The following is a 15,991-nucleotide window of genomic DNA, read 5'->3' on the forward strand; positions in this document are numbered from 1 at the left end:
GACCCAAAAGAATTTGGGTACCAAAATAAAAAATTAATCTATGTTTGTAGGGAAAGGAGCATTGCTACAAGGCACGGGAAACAAATTCAAATTCATGGTACCTTGATAGTGGATGCTCAAGACATATGACCGGAGACAAAAGCCGGTTCATTGAGCTTAACGCCAAAAATGGAGGAGAAGTGACTTTTGGAGACAATTCAAAAGGTCACATTGAAGGTATTGGTACAATAGGTAATACCTCTTCCATACAAATTAAGAATGTTTATATGTGAATGGATTAAAGCATAATCTATGAGTATTAGTCAATTATGCGATAAAGGATTCAATGTCTTATTTGAAATTAATGGTTGTAAAGTCATTGGCATTGCATCTAATCGGATTATGCTTGTTGGTCATAGAATAGGAAACATTTACATGGTGCATTTAGATTCTATTGATATGACTAATTTATGCCTAGTTGCTAAGGATGAGCATGATAGTTGGTTATGGCATATGAGACTAGGTCATGCTAGTATGAGTGTTTTGCAACGGTTAATTCAAGGAGACTTAGTAAGAGGGTTGCCTAAGCTTAAATTTGATAATGATAAAATCTGTGATGCTTGTGCTAAAGGAAAACAAAAACGAGTTTCTTTTAAATCTATAATGATGTATCAACTAGTAGAGTATTACAATTGATCCATTTAGATCTTTTTGGGCCAACTAGAACTACTAGCTTGGGAGGAAAACAATATGCTTTTGTCTTGGTAGATGACTATTCTATATACACTTGGGTTCTATTCTTAAGTACTAAAGATGAAGCATTAGAAAATTTCATCACATTTTCAAAAATAATCCAAAATGAAAAAGGTTACTCTATCACTAGTGTTAGAAGTGATCATGGAACTGAATTTGAAAATCTTGGATTCATTGAGTTTTGTAATTCTAATGGTATTAGCCATAATTTTTCAGCACCTAGAACCCCTCAACAAAATGGAGTTGTTGAGAGGAAAAATCGAACTTTAGAAGAAATGGCTAGAACCATGCTTTGTGAAAATAATTTGCCAAAATATTTTGGGCGGAAGCCACAATACCGCTTGTTATGTTGTAAATCGAGTAATGATTAGGCTGATTTTAAAGAAAACTCCATATGAAATTCTCAAAAATAAAAAGCCTAACATTAGCTATTTTCATCCTTTTGGATGTAAATGTTTTGTTTTAAACAACGGTAAAGAAAATCTTGGCAAATTTGATGCTAAAAGTGATGAAGGAATTTTTCTGGGTTATTCCTTAAATTCTAAAGCTTATCGTGTATTTAATAAAAGAACTTTAGTTGTAGAAGAGTCTATACATGTTGTTTCGATGATAATCCCCTTCCGAGGAAGGATTCTTCTGTTAATGATGATGTAGGTATTGTACAAGCAAATGACGTTAGACATGACGTTGGAGAATCATCATCAAAGGAAGAAACAAAAGATGAGGAAACTCATGATCCCCTCGAGAATCCAACCATTGAAGAAAGGGAAGTATCTTTTCCAAGAGAGTACAACTATGTCAAGGATGGTGAAATTATAGGTGATCCATCAAAAGGGGTAACTACCGATCTTCTCTTAGAAATATCTGTAATTATGTTGCATTTATTTCATGCATAGAGCCTAAGAACATCAAAGAAGCATTAAAAGATGAACATTGGATTATGGCTATGCAAGAAGAATTAAATCAATTTGAGAGAAGTAAAGTATGGACATTAGTTGAAAGGCCTAGTAATAAATCTACTGTAGGTACTAGATGGGTTTTTAGAAATAAACTTGATGAAGTGGTATATAGTGAGGAACAAGGCTAGACTTGTTGCTCAAGGCTATACTCAAGAAGAAGGCATAGACTATGATGAAACATACGCTCCCGTAGCTAGGATGGAAGCAATTAGAATGTTATTGGCATTTGTATGTTTCAATGAATTTAAATTATATCAAATGGATGTTAAAAGTGCATTTTTAAATGGTTTTATAAAAGAAGAAGTGTACGTGGAACAACCTCCAGGTTTTGAAGATTCAAATTTTCCGGATCATGTTTTAAAATTGACAAAAGCTCTTTATGGTTTAAAACAAGCTCCTAGAGCTTGGTATGAAAGATTGTCAAATTTTTTAATTGAAAAAGATTTTTTAAAAGGAAAGGTTGACACTACATTGTTTTAAAGAGAAAAGGTAAAGATTTATTAGTAGTTCAAATTTATGTTGATGATATAATATTTGGTTCTACTAATGATGTTCTTTGCCAAGAATTTTCTAAGCTAATGCAAAGTGAGTTTGAGATGAGCATGATGGGGGAGCTCTCATTTTTCTTGGGACTCCAAATCAAGCAAAGAAAAGATGGCATCTTCATTAATCAAGCTAAGTACGTCAAAGATATGCTCAAGAAGTTGGACTGGAAAATGGGAAACCTCATAACACTCCAATGAGCTCTTCAACAAAGCTTGACTTAGATGAAGGAGGTAAATGTGTAGATGTTAAATTATATAGGTCAATGATTGGCTCTTTGCTTTATCTAACTGCAAGTAGACCGGACATTATGTTTAGTGTTTGCTTATGTGCTAGATTTCAATCATGTCCTAAGGAATAACATTTACTAGATGTTAAGAGAATCTTTAGATACCTTAAGGACACTCCTAGTTTAGGACTTTGGTATCCTAGAGACTCTAGCTTTAGCTTGCATGCCTTTTCTGATGCGGATTATGGAGGATGCAAATTAGATAGGAAAAGCACCTCCGGTACTTGTCAATTCCTTGGAAATATGTTGATTTCTTGGTTTTCAAAGAAACAAAATTGTGTTGCATTATCTACCACTGAAGCGGAATACATTTCAGCCGGTAGTTGCTGTGCACAAGTTTTATGGATGAAACAACAACTTTTTGATTATGGAATTGAAGTAGGTATCATTCCTATCAAGTGTGACAATACTAGTGCTATTTGTCTCACTAAAAATCCCATCCAACACTCTAGAACTAAGCACATTGAAATAAGACATCACTTCATTAGAGACCATGTCACTAAGGAAGATGTAGTTCTAGAATTTGTTGATACTTTGCACCAATTAGCGGATATATTTACAAAACCCTTAGACAAGGAAATATTTTGGACACTTAGGAGAGAATTAGGTTTGACCAACCTATCTTCACTTAGTGTTTAAAATAATTTTAGCACTTTTAATAAATCTTGAAAAATGCTTATAATAATAATTTTTGATTGCATTCTTGCTATTAGTTAGGGGGAGTTTGTGATTCTTAATGAAAATTAATTTTATGTTCAAAAATCGATTAAAGATTAATTTAATTGTTTGAACATAATTAATTTTTGATATATGAGTTGCCAATACCACTAGAAAAGATTAATTTAGCATTTTGTGCTTAAAAAATCGGATTTTAGCATTTTGGTGTAGAGGGAATCGATCCCCCCTGAGGGAACCGATTCCCCCTTTGAAGGGGAACCGATTCCTCCCACAGGGGAATCGATACCCCCCTGGGGTTCTGTTAAAATCGGGCAGAACACCCCAAAATTCCCAAAACCCTTATATTTTCTTCAAATCGTTTCTCACCCTCCTCAAACACTCAAATCTCCTTTCTTGCCTCAAATCATCGATATTAATCGGAATTCGCTTCAAATATTATCTTCTAAACCTGTTGAAATCATTAAAATCGTGCAAACAACATCTAAATCCCCTCAATCTTCATCTTTCAAGGTAAATTTTTCTAAACTCTCTATTTCATTGTTTTTGAACATATGATTAGTTTCAATTAGTTCTAGGTTGAAATAGTGATCGGGCATTGATTATTTAGGGATTAGAAACTAGATGTTACAACTAATTTCATCAAAAACACAAGAATTTTTCAAAAATTTTTAAATTTTCGAAATAAAAAAAATGTTATTTTTCAAATTATTGTGTTTTGATTAAATTATGTTGTTGTTATGAAAAACTATACATATATTCTTTCTCAAAACCATATTTTTCAAAAGTTTTTCAAAAACTTTGCCCATTAGGATTGATTTAGAGAATCTTGAAATATTGAGGACTCATTTGAGTTTTGGGATTAATTGAATTGCATACATTTGTTTTAAAATTGCAGGTTATTCTATCTATTCCGATTTCCTTCACCATGTCAAATCCTAAACGTCCTAGGTCTTCATCTAGTCGTTCTAGTCGTCAACCAAATCCTCCTCCTATTCCTCAAAATCCTATTCCAAATCTTGATCCTAACTTGACTATCCAAAATTCTTGTTTCAATCAACCGGGTCCTAAAGATTATCGTTATTGGTTTTACCAATATTTTGACTCGTATAAGATTAGGGAAGAACGTATCCCATCTCTTCAAACTATGGTTGATATTAACTTTAAATATCTCCCTATCTTGCACGAATGGAAATTTGATAAACTTTTCGAACTTGAACCCATTGTCTATCATCAACTTGTTCGTATCTTCTACTGTAATGCCGTTTGTATCAAAAATCGTGACAAAACCAAAACCATAGGAGTGCGTTCCTACCTCCTAGGTCAATATTTCCATCTTGATTCGATTACATAGCCAATGCCTTAGGATTGGACAATGAAGGTTTATCAAACGAAAAACAAGTTTTAGGCTCTCGCTATAAACGAAATGATAGTGCAAGTGTTTTAGATCTCCATGAGCGTTTCCTTCATCTCATGATCACTTGGTGGTTTTGACCATCCGGGGGTCGATATTCAACTCTTAGAGCTTTAGATCTTTGGTGGTTGCACTGTTTTGAAAATAATATAAAAATAAACCTCTCCGAGATTATCTTTGCTGAAATTGTTGAAACCGTTAACCTAGTGCCAAATAAGAAACTATGTTCTTCACTAGTTTACGGTTGTATCCTTAGTAATCTCTTTTCTAAAGATGAACTCCGAGTTGGTCTAGATGCCTCATTTCCTCTTAAGAAACAAATCAATCTTCTTTCTTTAACAAGAGCGGGATGGGTCAAAAATAAGGAAACCGGTGCATGGGTTCGATCTTCTACTCCGGGAGCTAGTTCTTCACAAGCTCCACCCGAAGCTGACGAAGATCCCGAGTTTGAACAATTAATGAGGGATATTGATGAAGCTGAAGAAGAACCTGAACAACCCGAGGAGCACGCACAACAATCGACTCAAATGCCTCCATATTTTCAATCCTTTATGGAGACATTTGATTTCCGTTATGCTACAATGGATTCGCGCTTTTCCTCTATAGAGTCTCATTTATCCACAATGGGAGCTCAACAATTAGAGATTCTTCAGGAGATGCGTGCAAACAATGAAGCAACCAATGCTCGTATTAATGGACTAACTCATGAAATGGCTGCTATGCGAGCCCGTTTTCCTCCTACCGATCCGGATGCTTGATTTTGTGTTTAGCTTTGCAACTTTGAACAAAATGAATATTGTTTCAACATTTTGAATTGTTTGATTTTGTGGATTGTTGGATTTGGATTTATGAATAGTGTGAACTTATATGTTTTATTCATTTTTGCATCATCATTAGCAATATGACCAATTTTGCCATATCACATTATTTATGAATATTGATTTATGAAACTAATGGCTAACCTCTCTTTTGATTGTGATCTTAGCAGCTTAAGCTTATAATTAATAAATCAATTGGCTAAATGATTTCAAAACCTTATTTTACAATGTCTTTTTGATTTAACAAAAAGGGGGAGAAGAATAGGTGTTAAATGTTTTACATAATAAATTGAAGGTGTTAAATGTTTTACATAATAAATTGAAGAAGTGTTAAAGTAAGGGGGAGTAATTTCAAAACTTGATTTCAAAAATCTTAAAATTACTAAAATGTTTTGTTATATCAAAAAGGGGGAGATTGTTGAAACATTTTGATATTTCGATATAACAAATTAAGTTAAATGGATTTTAAGATTTTCCAAATGATTTTCTAAGTATATTCGATATAACTATTCGAATATCAAAACATTACTCCAAATATTTCAAAAATCATTTTTAATCCTTACTTAAGTGTAAAATTAAGTTTTAATCATAAAACAATTTCAAAATAATCTTACAAAGTATTTCGAACCAATTCAAAGCCAAAAATTACAGATTGCTCAGAGGGAACCGATTCCCCCCCATAGGAGGAACCGATTCCCCCTAAATGGTTTTGGCCCCGAGATTTCCAGAATGCTCGGAGGGAACCGATTCCCCCCATAGGAGGAACCGATTCCCCCCTAAACAGTTTTGCTCCGAGAATTCCAGTATGCTCGGAGGGAACCGATCCCCCCAAGGGGGTACCGATTCCCCCTTGTACAACGGTCGAAATATTTGAATTTTACACTTAGGAACCGATTCCCTTCAAGAGGGAACCGATTCCCCCCACGCTCCAAGCTGTTTTATTAAATGTTTTCACACTAAAACGGCTATAATATCTTCTCTAATCATCCCCAACGTTCAGAAGTGATCTAAGGTGTATTTAAGCAAGCTTAGAAGCCATTGATCAACAACAAGAAACATCAAGCAACTAGAATCAAGAGAGAATCAAAGAGAAAGCATCAAACCTCAAGTTTGAGCATTTCAAGCCTATTTTCATTCAATATTCATTTTGCTTTCAAGAACACTTTTTGTGCTCAATTGTATTCATCTTTGAGTGTTCTTTTCTTTGTTCTAGAATTGTGCAAACATCTTACCTTGTGAGGTTTTCTTGTAAGTTTGCAAATTTGTAATCTTCTCTTTGGGAAAAAGAGTGTTCTCAAGAGTTGGGGTATACTCTTGAGGGAATTGTAAGGTTATCTCTTTGGCCTCAAAAGAAAGAACAAATTAGTGAATTTGTTGGAAAAACCTTAGTGTGGATAGCTAAGGTAGTGGACGTAGACTTTATTTGAGAAAGTCGAACCACTTTAAATCGCTGTGCAATTACTTTCAATTTTCTGCAAAAGCTTCCACAAAAATTTTAATTGCCAATTCACCCCCTCTTGGCCGATTTCGTCAATCGATTAACTCAACAGTTTCCCACACTTTTCCTCCAAGTGTTCCACTCCAACAGTGCCATGCCGCCGCCTCAGTAGAAGACTCTAGAAGAAGCAAGGAGAACCACACACCTCACTCCCTATGGTGAGTCACCATTGTAGATCCGGTGACTCGCCAAAATGAACGGTTGTTTGAAGCTTTCCGAGGCCTATAAAAAGCCTCGAAAACCTACAAAAAAAAATAACAACAACAAGAACGTGAAGAGAAGCAACGGACGACTGAGAGAAACGAACAGTGGAAGCAAAAGAAATGAGAAGAGATCTTACCACCGTTGAAGCTCAAACATCATCGGAAAAGTGATTTTACCGAAGGTAAAATCTCAGATCTAGTCCGATTGACTAGCTTTTAGCGAAAAAAAAGCTTAGATTCGGGTCGAGGGAAAACCGATCTACGTTTTGAGGTATTTTTATTTTTTTTGACCATCGTGAATAGTGATCGGAATAGTACACGGCGGTGGTCGGAAGGTGGTCGGTCGGTGACCGGCTCTCCCTCCGGTGAGAGAGTTTAGAGAGAATTGAGAGCTTCTCTCTCTTTAGAGAAAAGCAAAAATGAAGAAATAAGAGAAAATGAGGATTTAAGACCTATTTATATCCTTTTCAAAATTACGTCGTTTTGGGGAGGGACTTCTGCGTAATTTCTTAAATGCGCAAATCATGTCTGTGGTCCCTGTACTTTGTATACATTACAATTTAGTCACTGGAATTGATTTTTGTGCACTATAATTTGGTTTTTAGATTTTATTTTATTTTATTTTAATCATTAATCGTATATTTACATATATTTAGGGTAAATAACATATTTAGTCTCTGATTTTTTAATTATTTATATTTTAATCATGAATATTCATTTAGGGTTAAATTACACTATTAGTAATTATATTTTATAATATTTTAAATTAAGACAATTAATTTATATATTTTTACAATTTAATCATTGAGGTTTAATATTTTAATTTTAAATAATATTTTAGGATTATTTACACTAATAATACCTAGATTTCATGATATTTAGAATTAAGATTTTTAATTTTGATATTTTACAATTTTAATCCTTTAGTTTTAAAATAATAATTTTAAATATTATTTTTAGAATTATTTACTATTATAGTACTTTGCATATTAAGTATTTATTAATAGTAACCTAAAATTTTATTATTTTTAATCATTAAATTTATTATGTGTGTTTGGATTATTTTATTTTATACAATAAATTATAAAATATTTTCTTAACTTATTAGGAATTTATTTTAAATAATTTGTTGGTATAAAATAATATCCTTAATATTTTTATGGGATCATAAATTGAAATTAAATACAAATTTGTTAATTTATTGTAAAGACATTAATTAATAAACAAGGTACTAATTTTGGGCGTTGTGGGGTGCTAATCCTTCCACACGTAACCAACTCCCGAACTCATTTTTTGGTAAGCATACCCTTTTGTGTTATTTTAATATTATTTTTATAAATTTTATTAAAATAACATAACATTTTTGGTGACCAATCACACCTTAATAAAATGATTGGTGGTGACTCTACAAATTGTGTTTTATCTTATACCATAAGAAAAATACTCACTTTTTCGAGACGAGATTTAGAAAGCAACAACACTTGTTTTCGCCGGGCAAAATACCGTCTCGACACTTGGCTTGAAGCTAATGGAAAAACTTATTCCCCAAGCCAAATTGGTGCATTTGTTCTAACGAAGATGAAGGAAACTGCAGAAGCATACCTTGGTAAAACAGTGACCAAAGCGGTCATCACTGTTCCTGCTTATTTTAATGATGCAGAAAGGCATGCCACCAAGGATGCTGGGCATATGCTGGGCATATGCTGGGCGGATTGCTGGTTTAGATGTTGAAAGGATTATCAATGAACCAACTGCTGCCGCGCTTTCTTATGGGATGAATAATAAGGAGGGTATCATAGCAGTATTTGACCTTGGAGGTGGAACTTTCGATGTGTCTATATTAGAAATTTCTAATGGTGTTTTTGAGGTATATGCTTCGTTCTCCTTATTTGGTGTTTTGTTCATTGCTTTGCGTAGTTGATTTGCTCAAGCGCTCTTTATCAGGTAAAAGCCACAAATGGAGACACCTTCTTGGGGGGAGAGGATTTTGACAATGCACTATTGGAGTACTTAGTGAGCGAGTTCAAGAGAACTGATAACATTGATCTCTCAAAGGACAGGCTTGCCCTCCAAAGGCTTCGGGGGGCAGCTGAAAAGGCTAAAATTGAGCTGTCTTCAACATCCCAAACCGAAATCAATCTTCCATTTATAACTGCCGATGCTTCTGGAGCAAAAATTTGAATATAACTCTAACTAGATCCAAGTTTGAGACTCTGGTGAGCAGCTTGATTGAGAGAACTAAAATTCCATGCAAGAACTGTTTGAAGGATGCTGGGGTATCCCTCAACGAGGTGGATGAAGTATTGCTTGTTGGAGGAATGACTCGTGTCCCAAAGGTGCAAGAAATTGTTTCTGAAATTTTTGGCAAGTCTCCAAGCAAAGGGGTTAATCCTGATGAGGCGGTTGCAATGGGAGCTGCTATTCAGGGTGGTATCCTTCGAGGTGATGTTAAGGAGCTGCTTCTGTTGGATGTAACTCCTCTGTCACTTGGTATTGAAACTCTAGGAGGAATCTTCACTAGGTTGATCAACAGAAATACAACTATTCCTACAAAAAAAATCACAGGTCAGTATCATGATACATTGGTAGTGTTTGTAAGGTGAATATGTTGTTTCGAATGAATCTTTGCCGTTTTGTGTAAATAAGAGTTATTGCTGGATAGCTTAGCCTTTTTCGCTAGCTGGTATCGGCGGGGAGTTTAAATTTCTAACCATCCTCTTTATGCAGGTTTTCTCTACTGCAGCAGACAACCAAACTCAGGTTGGAATTAAAGTTCTTCAAGGTGAACGTCACATGGCTGCTGACAATAAGATTTTGGGTGAGTTTGATCTTGTTGGCATCCCACCTGCACCTAGAGGCTTGCCCCAGATTGAAGTCACATTCGACATAGACGCCAATGGAATTGTAACTGTTTCTGCGCAGGATAAGGCAACTGGTAAAGAGCAGCAGATCACAATCCGATCTTCCGGTGGTCTTTCGGAAGATGGTGAAGGACGCTGAATTGCATGCTCAGAGAGATGAAGAGAAAAGGAATTTGATTGATTTGAGAAATAGCGCAGATACAAGCATATACAACATTGAGAAAAGCTTGAATGAGTACGGAGACAAGATTCCCAATGAGATTGCATCAGAGATAGAGTCTGCTGTGGCAGATTTGAGGAAGGCAATGGCTGGGGAAAATGTAGATGAAATCAGTTGGATGTTGCAAATAAGGCTGTTTCAAAGATCGGTGAGCACATGAGTAAGGGTTCAGGTTCAGGCTCTGGTTCTGCTGGTGGTTCTTCCGAAGGGGCCTCGGGTGAGGATCAGACCCCAGAAGCAGAATATCAAGAGGCCAGGAAATAAAAGCACGAATCAAGTACGCATAACACATCATATTCTTACAATTGTTGCTTTTATCACGATTTTGGAAATGGCAGTTACCAAGTATAAGGATGCTATTACTTTTAGCGATTGCAATTGTTAAAGAGTAGCCTTGTTTTATGGTGTTGATTTGATTCGTTTGGGATTGTCATCTCTCCTTTAATTTTCCTCCCCTTCAAACCCAAACAGCAGAAAGCTGAATTTGTTCCCGTAAGTTGATCATACGATACAAATACAATAAGAACAAAATCAGCACTTATGCACGCTTTCTCCTTACGGTACCGTTCTATGCCACAAATCAGCACATATGCATGATCACTAGCTTTTAAGCTTGATGAGTTTGAACTCATGCGGGTTTAGACCACTTTTTGAGCCTTTGTTGGGTATGACAATTTGCAATCTCGTTTGCATAGAAACTTTTTATAAAAATTATTAATTTAAATCATTTGTTGCTTTTGGGATTTTTAATATTAGAAGTTCAATTAAAATTTTAGGAGTAATGTAAATTGTGGCCATAGTAAACAAATTAATGTGTTATCAAAAACATTTTCTTTTGATTCATAAAGTATAGAAAAGGTGGTTAAATCCTAATTTTTCGCTATAGTACCTCCAACCCTCTCTCAGCAGTGTCGGAGGCACCAGCCCTAAGTTGGGTTGTCCACCGTTGGTCAACTTTTCTCAATGCTTCCTTATCTCTATGTTTTTAAACTTTTACAGGCGATTTCTTATTAGGGAAGTCGATTGGACGAGAGGGGTGTTATATATATATATTTATCTTCTTAAAAAATTTCATCTCTATTTTCATTTTGTGACTCGTCATGGGTACAAAATCTGTAGTTATTTTTATCCAGCAATTCGTAATTATTTCTGTTTCACCATCTACACGTGAGTCTTGACTATTATATCTGTTTGCTTCTGATTTTATATAATAATTTTTTAAGTATGAGTTAAATTAATATAAATTATTTTTTATTAAAAAAAATATGAAATACTTATATCAAAATTTTGATAACATTTTAACTGATATAATTTAAAAATAATAGATTATTACAATCATTTAAGTAGTAAATTAAAATGTTTTTGTTTTTGTTGTCTGGATTTTTCTCTGACTAATCTAGACTGATTTGTATTATACATCTAGTCTTAGTAGGTGAGTCTCGTAGCCGAAATTTTTTACATACACAAGACATCAAACTTGAAACATACTTAAATAATATCAAACTGTTTACCATTTAAACAAACCCGTTGATAATTAAAATACAACTTTAATTGGAGTTCAAAACCTTATAAACAAAGCTATTATATAATATTCAAATACGAACCATCATTCATAATTTGATTTAAATAAAAAATTCAGAAATCAATTAATACAAGTAAATATGTATTGTCAAAATCATTTTTAAATATTTTTATTATATATATTGGGGGGTGGAGATGATATAGTGCAGGAAAAAATAAAATGAAGCGGATGAGGACAGAGCAAATACAAAATTATATTCACATCAATTCCGTTTCCTATAATAAATCTAATTTTTATCCTTACCAATCATAAAATTTATATCCATCTTCACCTAATTATATAAGTAGAATGGAATGGATGTTCATGAAACCCACCCCACTTACATTCGTATTTCGTTTTCTACGGTGTTTGACCCTCGCCTCGCCTCGCCTGTCACCGCCTTCGCCTTTCTCTTTGTCTATTCTTTTTCTTTTATTTTCCTTTGTAGGTCCTAATCAATATGTAAATATTTAATTGAACCAACTGACGATGGCTCGTGGACAATGCGACTTGAAACAATAATGATAAATTTAGCTTACAACGACATCAATATATTAGAAAAAACAAATTGTGAGTGGCTGACCACTTACCCTTACATCACGCGTTATATTAACTAATATCATCAACCTAATGGTTACTACAATATATACTTACTTTATCCTCCATGATGACATGCAAAAGCAGTTGTGAGTAAAATTTTAGGGGCACCAACATCTTTGTTTTAGCTAATCCATCTGTTTAGACCATGGCAACCCAAAGAAGAAGAAAAAACATAAGCAATTTAAAAAAATTATATCTAACGTTTAGTTTAAATTTAATTTGATATCCATTATTAAAATATTAAAAGAATTACTAGCGTGTCATTTTAAAAAGAAACTTCAATGATGACATTGTATTATCTTATGATAACACGTCAACATCATTGTTAAATTTTTAACGTTAAACCGTTAGGCACCAAAATAAAAATATAAACTAAGCGTTAAGTATAATTAAAAATAATAATAAAATTTAAATATTAAAACGGAATAAAAATAATAAATTTAACTATTAAACTATGTAGTTCACCCTTTAAAATATCATATGTATATGTATATACCTAACTTTTCATGGAGGAATTCCACTATAACAACTAGTGTTGATGTAAGCTGATATATCTGTGGGTGGTTTTTCAACCCCACAATTAACATCACCTTCAGCTGTGTGCAGTCTAAACCTAATCTTTCATTTCTTGATTTGGAGGCACTGTCTTGTCCCTTTTCCATTTGGTAGTACTATTTATATTTTTTTCTTCATTTTTTGAGAATCAAATATAAAAAAAAATAAAGACAGAGAAAAGACAAGACTAGTTACATAAATTATTCATTATTATTTTTTATACATCTTCTTGGTAAAAGATAAACTAATACGAAGTATGGTTAAAATATTTGTTACTAGTTTCAAAAATGTTTATGTAAATTCAATGAACCATTTTCACATGAACATCACAAACATAGCTTTTGAGCGATGGATGAATGAATGTATATATTTAGCAAACAAAGGAGGTTAGCTTTAAAGTTAAGGGATAAGGTTTTTATTTGGTGGGAAAAGAGTGCTTTTAATTTTTTTCATGAAATTAGACTAATAGACAAAAGTTGGGAGAGATGGCTTGCAATATAAAAAATGATACAAAAAGGTGAAGAGAATAAAGGTGGTTTCTTTAGTTCAGTGATTAGTTCAAGACTTGAGATTTTCCCTTTTATACTTGATCAAAAAGTGCACTTGAAAGATATTTCACAAATCCAAATTCCTTCAAATTGATCGGCCCGTGTACTATAGATATAATTAAAAAGAACCAATATTCATATAAATTTTTAATTTTAATAACCAAACTTAAACTTATTTTATTGCAGCTAATAATAAATGAAATGAAGGTCACGTCATGGATAAGAGCACTTAAAATCCACCAAGGATTGTCTGTAGATGTGAAAATAATTTTGGTGGCCAATGGGGTCTCATTTCATAGGCTTCGCCTTGTTTATTATCCGTACGTTTTTACAAATCCTAACTTCCACTCTTGTTACGTTCAAGGAACATGATGGCCCATGCTGCTGCTTTCATGGCTGCCAAGAACCATCTCTCTTTCTCAATTTATTCCTTTTTATTATTAGGTTTAAAGGTGTATAGCATCCTCAATTTTTTAAAAGGTAATCAATCAAAATTTTGAAATTTTACATTTAATTTAAGGGTAAAGTATAGTAATGGTCACTGAACTTTTCTTAAACTTTCATTTAGGTCCCTTAACTTTTAAAAATTGCAATACAGTCCCCCAACATTTAGTCCGTTTGTAATATGATCCCCAACAGTTACGTCGGGGACCATATTGCAAACTGACTAAATGTTGGGGGACCTTATTGCAAATGGACTAAATGTTGGGTACCGTATTGAATGTTTTAAAAGTTGAAAGACCTAAATGAAAGCTTTAGAAAAATTCAGTGACCATTACTATACTTTACCCATATATATTTTGTCACCATTGCTAGGCTCTTCTATCACCTAGCTCAAACCAATCTAGCAAAACCCCACGAGTCCCACCTACCGTTTCCAGTTCCACAAAACCAAGAAACAATGAACGGATACTCATATTCCAAGATCAAAGTTGAAGTTGCAGGCAATGAAAGTTCCATATCCATGTTGTCTTCTTCTCCCTCAGATCTTCAGCCCATCCCTGAACCCGAAACCCCAAATCCACTTCGAAACCAACCCCAAAACCGACCAAAAACTCGAACCCCGACACCCAATGTTCATCGGAGCAAGAAGACGACGTCGGTGACGGTGGTGATCGAGCCGAGGGCAACAATGACGGCGGTGGTGGTGAGGAGAAGATGATGTCTGTCGATCCCACACTGAGACGAAACAGCTCGGTTTCTTCGGCTTATGCGCTCCAGCTCCAGACCGCCGTGAAGAGAGCGTTCTCGATGCGAAGATCTTGCTCGGTATCGGAAAGTTATTGTAGGATCCATGACCAGCGTGTGAATTTAACATCTCCCTTGGATGAAGATCAAGTACCGGGCATCAGTGGAACTGAAAAGATCTGTGAAGAAGAAGAACACAAGAGACAAGATCCTTAAAGCATGGAAGAAATTATTTAGACTCTAGTGTCGTTTAATTACTATAAATTTTTCATATGCTTTGCAATTTTCTTTTCTTTTTTAATTATTGTTTAATTATTACATTTTCCCTTTTTTAAAATTTAAATAGTATTGCCTTAATTTCATATACTGGAATACTATATAATAAAGTAAAAATTATTATTTAATCCTCTCAAGATTTCTTTATTTAATTTTTCTCATCCAATTCCAAGTTTTATTCCTGATTAATTTGGACCGACTGGGTCACACATCTAGTTTTGGTGGGTTAGTCTCTTAGCGGGGTTAAATTAGATTTTAATTATATCTAAAATTAAATAGGAATGAATTTTTAAAATAAAAAGAAGGTAAATTTTAAATTTGATGTCTTATTTAAGAAATATTAAAAAAATTTATTCAATCCAATATAATATCATATTTTTAATATTTTTATTTTCAGAAAATATATAATTACTAAAAATTGTTTTTTCTAGCATATGAATATTTGTTTATTGATTTATTGTCTCATAATAAAATATTTAAATCTCATTATAAATGTGGTTTAAGTGATTGAAAAATTATTTATTCGTTAAAAAACAGAAAATGCAAATGAGAATCGAAGGGACAAGACAAGACCATCAATAACACGTGGATTTTATTTAGACACACTAAAAGAAATTTATTTTTAGAGTAAAGTATAGTAATGTCATTGAACTTTTCTAAAGCTTTCATTTTGGTCTCCCAACTTTTAAAACTTGCAATATAATCCCCCTATATTTAGTCCATTTGCAATATGGTCCCCTAACAGTTACATCAGGGACTATATTGCAAACTGAATAAATGTTGAGGGACCATATTACAAATGGACTAAATCTTGGGGGACCATATTGTAAGTTTTAAAAGTTGGGGGACCTAAATGAAAGCTTTAGAAAAGTTCAATGACCATTAGTATACTTTACCCTTAATTTAATGTTAAGGTTAAAAATTAAATAATTAATTTATTGAATTGATTATCTTTTGATTAATTTTGACTATAGAATGTTTACATAATTTAGACATCATTCTTACGCGATACATTGTGATTATGTTATATGGAATATGTATTTTTTTAAAG

At 33.6% G+C, this 15,991-nt stretch overlaps 1 pseudogene; it reads left to right on the forward strand.

The window, feature by feature from the left end:
• The first annotated feature begins 8,709 nt into the window (after nt 1-8,709).
• On the forward strand, nt 8,710-10,503 carry LOC120125594 (annotated as a pseudogene).
• Nucleotides 10,504-15,991: the final 5,488 nt, after the last annotated feature.

Source organism: Hibiscus syriacus, unplaced genomic scaffold (assembly GCF_006381635.1).
Source record: "Hibiscus syriacus cultivar Baekdansim isolate YM2019G1 unplaced genomic scaffold, ASM638163v2 tig00110435_pilon, whole genome shotgun sequence".
NCBI lineage: Eukaryota > Viridiplantae > Streptophyta > Magnoliopsida > Malvales > Malvaceae > Hibiscus > Hibiscus syriacus.